Raw genomic sequence first — 6,000 nt, 5'->3', positions numbered from 1 at the left:
AAACTAATCGTCCTCATTTCATTGCTTGAGTCATTACATACAAAAATGTTGAACTAGTAATCTGTCAAGCAAATTTTATACATTTTTTAAAATCTTTATTTTTTACTCAAAATGTCTCCTGAATTGAATAATTTCTCTGAGGTGAATCTCAGCTTTCACTGATGAGAAGGCTGTGTGAAGCATTAGTTGAACCAATGATAAGCCACTTCTCTACAATCACTCAGAGCTGAATCCATAAACCATAAACACTTTACAACATATATGAACCAGCAGGACATAGTGTGGAGCATTTCTACAACACTGTGACACTGGACTGTCACAGCTCGACCCAAAGGGACGTCATGTTTGTTGTAAATAAGGCTGTTTCTTTGCACAATACTGTAAACAAATTAGAATTGCAAAGAGCATATGCAGTAAATACATATTCAGTGTGTTGTACTCAGTTACCTCACTAAATACAGTAATGTGTAACTTTACTGTAGTTTCCAAATGGCTGTTCAAACAGTATAAACTTCTGTAATGAGCATTTTCAGGTAATGTCACCAAGATCTGACTTTTTGCATTGGAATGAGCTATCCATTTTGAGCAAATGACACGCTTTTGCAGGTTATCAACTAAGTTTTGCAGTTTGTACTAATTGTTTTGAGAAATGCATTAACTGTTGTGCAAATGTAAATAGTGATGTGAGAAATGCACCAAAGCGACTGAGAAAAACTGTAATTTAAAAATTATGTGGACAAGTTCCAATTCATTTCATTCAAATTGTTTTCGAAATACAGCTGAATAAAATATCAGTGTCAGTGGTTCTACAAGTGGGAAGCAGATATATAGAAGGCTAAAATGGGCAAGTGCAACAGTGAGTTCAGTTTGATATTAGACGCTGTCTGGTCCATCACATGTAAAATTAATAAATCTTGTTGATTTGACACATATCTAAATATTTTTGCAATGTATTGGCTATAATTATGTTTTTACAAAACTATTTTTGTATCTTATTCACGGTCCAAGTAGATATAATACAATTTAATATAATATATACAATATTAATTAATAAAAAATACATAATTTATTGTAATAATGTCTATGAACACTTTTTCTGAAAGATGTACACTTTTATAAAACTATTTTTGTATCTTATTCATGGTCCAAGCAGATAAAATACAATTAAATATAATTTCTACAATATTAATTAAAAAAACATATATTATTTTCTGTAATTATGTCTATGAACACCTTTTCTGAAAGACGTACACTTTTACAAAGTTATTTTGTATCTTATTCATGGCCCAAGCAGATAAAATACATTGAAATATAATTTATTTAATATTAATAAATAAAAAATATATAATTTATTGTAATTGTGTCTATGAACACTTTTTCTGAAAGACGTGCACTTTTACAAAACTATTTTTGTATCTTATTCACGGTCCAAGCAGATAAAATACAATTAAATATAATTTATACAATATTAATTAATGAAAAATATATAATTTATTGTAATAATGTCTATGAACACTTTTTCTGAAAGACGTACACTTTTATAAAACTATTTTTGTATCTTATTCACGCCCAAGTAGATAAAATACAATTAAATGTAATTTCTACAATATTAATTAATAAAAAAATATATAATTTATTGTAATTATGTCTATGAACACTTTTTCTGAAAGACGTACGCTTTTATAAAACTATTTTTGTATCTTATTCACGGTCCAAGTAGATAAAATACAATTAAATATAATGTATACAATATTAATTAATACAAAATGTATAATTTATATTAATGATGTCTATGAGCACTTTTTCTGAAAGACGTACGCGATTGTAAGTGCGATTGTTTTGTTTTCTCCTGTCGGCGAAGAAGCTTATTTACAACGGAGGCGTTAGCCGATGATTGACAATGCCACAAGCCAATTAAAATAAAGAACTGGACCATTAGGAACGCCCTAACAGAATACGGACCAATGAACGAACAGGGTGGGCGGCCACTTCTCTAAAAGCACGGCACGGCGCAGATCTCAGAACAGTTTTGTATAGTCAGATATCCACCCGCTGACGGTGTGTCTAAATAAACAAACCGTTTCCAAATCAGCCCCTTGACAGAGCACTTTATCTGTCTTGGAGAGTGGCACGGCCGAGGCGTAACATTTTGAAAGGTTGTGTTCAGTTGATAGCCACAGAAAGCGGGCATGAGTTAAGGAGATATAAAGGAACAAATCACGGTTTCTAACGTGGGGACTAAAACAAGGAGAAAGTTTTGTTTCGGAACAACCATTGGAGTGCATTGTGAGCAGCAAGAAACCATTCAACTCCGACCTCCGATGCAAAGTGAGTACTAACATATTGTATGTATCAGAAAACTTATCTTCACTATTGACAAGCGGGTGAATACAAAAAGCCAGTGGGGACTTTCAGAATAAAATAGTCGAAAATATGGTTATGGCTGTGAATGCAGGAGATCCAGCTAACGTTAGGCTGTTTAACACTCACCTAATGACAGAGCAACATTACTACACTGTTTGTATGGAGCTGGAGGGCTAATGAAGCAACCTAGCAGCCAACTTGTGTTTGTTAACCTATAGCTAGGTGCATGATATTAAAGTAACTGGGAGCTATCTTATACATGCTAAAACAGCTTTTCTACTAAATTGAAAAACTAACCCGCCCTTTAAAAATACATGCACGTCAAAATGTAAAATTATTTTCTAATATGACCTTTTAGTGTCTTTTTTTCTTGTTCAATTGAGTTTCACCTGACATTTCGTGGAATGTTTCCGTGAGGAAGTGAATGCAACATAATGTTATTGAATTACATGTACAAAAGCTACCGTAAAACGTCTAAGTAACGCACAGCTTAACCCACTAGTTATGGTATACAAACTATACTGACAGAATGTGCTGATGTCACAACCCTCAACTTCCACAAAACACACACACCCACACCCTAAACGCACAGAGTTGCTCCTCTCCAGGAAGTACAGTGCGCCATGTAGCAGGCCGGGGGGAATACAGAGCCCTTGTGCCCTGCGAAGTCAAGAGTGGTGACACGGAGCTTGTCACTGGCTGACAGCACCAAGCCTCTAAGCTGGCAGCCCACTGGGAGACTCAGCACTTGGCCAGCTTCCATCATATACCAACTCCAAGCCATTTGTTTTGCATTCCTCAAATTTGTATATTGTAATACCAGGGAACACCTTTTTTTAAAATCTTACACCATTCTTTCATAACCATATTTCAAATCAAAATGACTTTATTTATCTCCTAGGATAATTCAGTTATTCTGGTAGAATCTCTGTTAGAATGAGACAGCCTGATGGCTGTAGGAGAGAAGGATCTTTTGTATCTCTCCGTCCTGCAACAGAGAGAGAGAGGAGCCGTCCACTGCTGTTTTTTTGGTCCATAAAGGTTTTGTGTAGCGGATGATCTGGGTATTTCAAGATGGCCTGGAACATCTTGACAGGTCATCTCTCCACCACCTCCTCCAGTGTGTCCAACCTGGCTCCAACCACAGAACCAGCTCTTTAGACCAGTCTGTCCAACAGCCTTCATCTCTGTGTCGGATGCTGCCTCCCCAGCAGACTGCAGCATAAAACAACACACTACTAGGGTTGTCACGATACTAAAATTTTCAACTCGATACCGATACTCAGGAAAATATTCGATACTCGATACCATTTTCGATACCACAAGGATAAAAACAAAGACCCCAGAATTTAACAGACATATTTTTATTAACAAGAAAAATGCAACATGTTAAAATTAACAGAACCACATGTTAAATATTTATAATAAAAAACAGTTAGAAAACAAAACAAAGAGAAAAGAAACTGCAACTATGATAACAAGCTTCAGGTCTGAGGTAGTGCAAAAAATAAATAAATACAATAAACAATAACAATTAGAACAATATTTTGAGGTTGTATGCTGTGCACAATATTAGGCAAGCTTGAAAAATAACAATAACTTAACTTTGGCTAGGTATCGATACTTTTGAAAATGAGTTTCGTATCCGGATACAACGTTTTAGTATGGATACATTTTTGAGTATCGATACTTTTGACAACCCTACACACTACCACCACAGACTGATAAAACATCTGCAGCATCTTACTACAGATGTCCAGAGATCTGAGCTTCAAGAAGAAAAAGAGACGGCTCTGCCCCTTTTTGTAGAGAGCGTCTGTGTTTAGGGACCAGTCCAACTTATTATCCAGGTATACACCTAGATACTTAGAACTTGGCACCACCTCCATGTCCACCCCACAGGTATTCACTGGCTGAAGAGGGGGCTTGAACCTGCGGAAATCTATGATCATTTCCATAACCATATTTGCCTGAGGGTAGGCCATGATATGAACGAGCCCTTGCCACATGATATAATACCCTTGTGTGTCTTTATACTTCAACATACTTCAACTTCAAAAATGCCTAATAACACCCTCAAAAGCCATGATATCATCTGTTTCTTGATGTGGTAAAAATTCAGAGAGACCCAAGATGTCAGAGGCAATTACTTGAAAATGGAAATGCCATTATTTTTTCATTGAGTCATTTGTTCCCCTGGACAGAGTCTGCATACTTCTTGAATGCACACATGGTCATCATTCAGCAGACATGCAGTACTTGATGTTTAGGTGCTGAAGGGGAAAAAAAGTAATTCAAATGTTAAACAGCTTGTTTGGCTATGGTTAGAAGAGCATCTTCTAAAGCCAATGAACCAAGAAACTGCAGAGCTGCATGTATTGTTTCTCTGTTCTCTTTGTTAAAGCATTCCCTTTGGCTGTATGTCTAACAGTGCATATAATGTTACTCATTTCAAATGACACTGTCTGCATCATGTCCAATTATTGCTCAACCCTGATTCCAAGGAAGTCTAAAATGTAAACCGGTCTGGACTACAGGCAGACCAGTCTAGTAGTTTTTTTTCACTACCAAGCCGCGTTGTTGTATCATGCAGAATGTGTATTTTGCCATTGTCTTGCTAAAATAAGTAGAGATGTCCCTGGAAAAGATGTTGGACAGTGGACACAACAGCCATATTTTCCACAAACAATTTGAAAATGTCTACTCTTCAGCCCACAGCGCTCTTTTCCTCTTTACATCAGTCGATCTCAGATGAGCTCAGGGCCCAGAGGTGCTTCTAGATGTTGTGGATACATTGCTTTCACATTGCATTTGTAGATGCAGCGTCAAACTGCGTTTACTGATAAGTTTCCTGAGCACATAATATATCATTTGTACATCATTTATTGGTTTTTAATATGTTGCTGCATGAGGGATTGAAGGTCACAGGCATCCAATGTTGGTTTTGAGCCTTGTCCCTTATGTGCAGAGATTTCTCTGAATTCTCTGAATCTTTTAATAGTGTTATGGACTGTAGCTTTTTGGATTATTTGCCTGCACAGTTTTTACAAAGTGAACCTCGCCCCATCCTTTCTTGTGAACAACTGAGCCTTTTTTGAGGATGCTCCTTTCATACCAATCCAATCATGATACCATCACTTGTTAACCAATTAACTTGTTTACCAGTGGAATGTTACAGTTGCTTTTTGAGCGTTCCACAACTTTCACAGTCTTTTGTTGCCCCTGTCCCAACTTTTGAGGAATGTGTTGCTGGCAAAGCATACATATACAAAAATCCATGAAGTTGATAAGGTAAAACATTAAATATATTGTTGCTGTCCAGTTTTCACTTGAATATATGTCAAAAAGGATAAGTAAATAATTACATTCTGTTCTATTTACGATTTGCACAGTGGAGTCGGGGTCCAGTGTATGTAGCTTCAGTCATTTGTAAAACGTCTGCATCATTTTCCATCATTCTACATCATTGTTTCTTGTTCCTCTTGGTCACCGTTCTAGTGCTCTGGCTGTAAGAAAGAGAGAAAGATGGTGACAATGACCTTCTTTTGCTTGTATTTGAATGCCACCGAGGGGATTCTCTCGGGAGCCGACATTCTCTGTGTAAACTCTAAAACCTCAATGGCTTGTCTGCAGTTT

The 6,000-nt window shown here is 36.6% G+C and overlaps 1 protein-coding gene across 1 annotated transcript in view; it reads left to right on the top strand.

Annotated features, from left to right (window-relative positions):
* The first annotated feature begins 2,180 nt into the window (after window positions 1–2,180).
* The window catches only part of mpp7a (MAGUK p55 scaffold protein 7a), a 209,685-nt gene continuing 205,865 nt past the window's right edge, over window positions 2,181–6,000 (top strand). The window contains exon 1 of the mRNA XM_059326847.1: window positions 2,181–2,328. The gene's annotated coding sequence lies outside the window, so the exon portion shown is untranslated. The remainder of the gene's footprint in view (window positions 2,329–6,000) is intronic.

This window comes from Centropristis striata, chromosome 23 (genome assembly GCF_030273125.1).
Source record: "Centropristis striata isolate RG_2023a ecotype Rhode Island chromosome 23, C.striata_1.0, whole genome shotgun sequence".
Taxonomy (NCBI): domain Eukaryota; kingdom Metazoa; phylum Chordata; class Actinopteri; order Perciformes; family Serranidae; genus Centropristis; species Centropristis striata.
The sequence above is the reverse complement of the archived record's forward strand: the minus strand, read 5'-3'. Positions and strand labels throughout refer to the sequence as shown.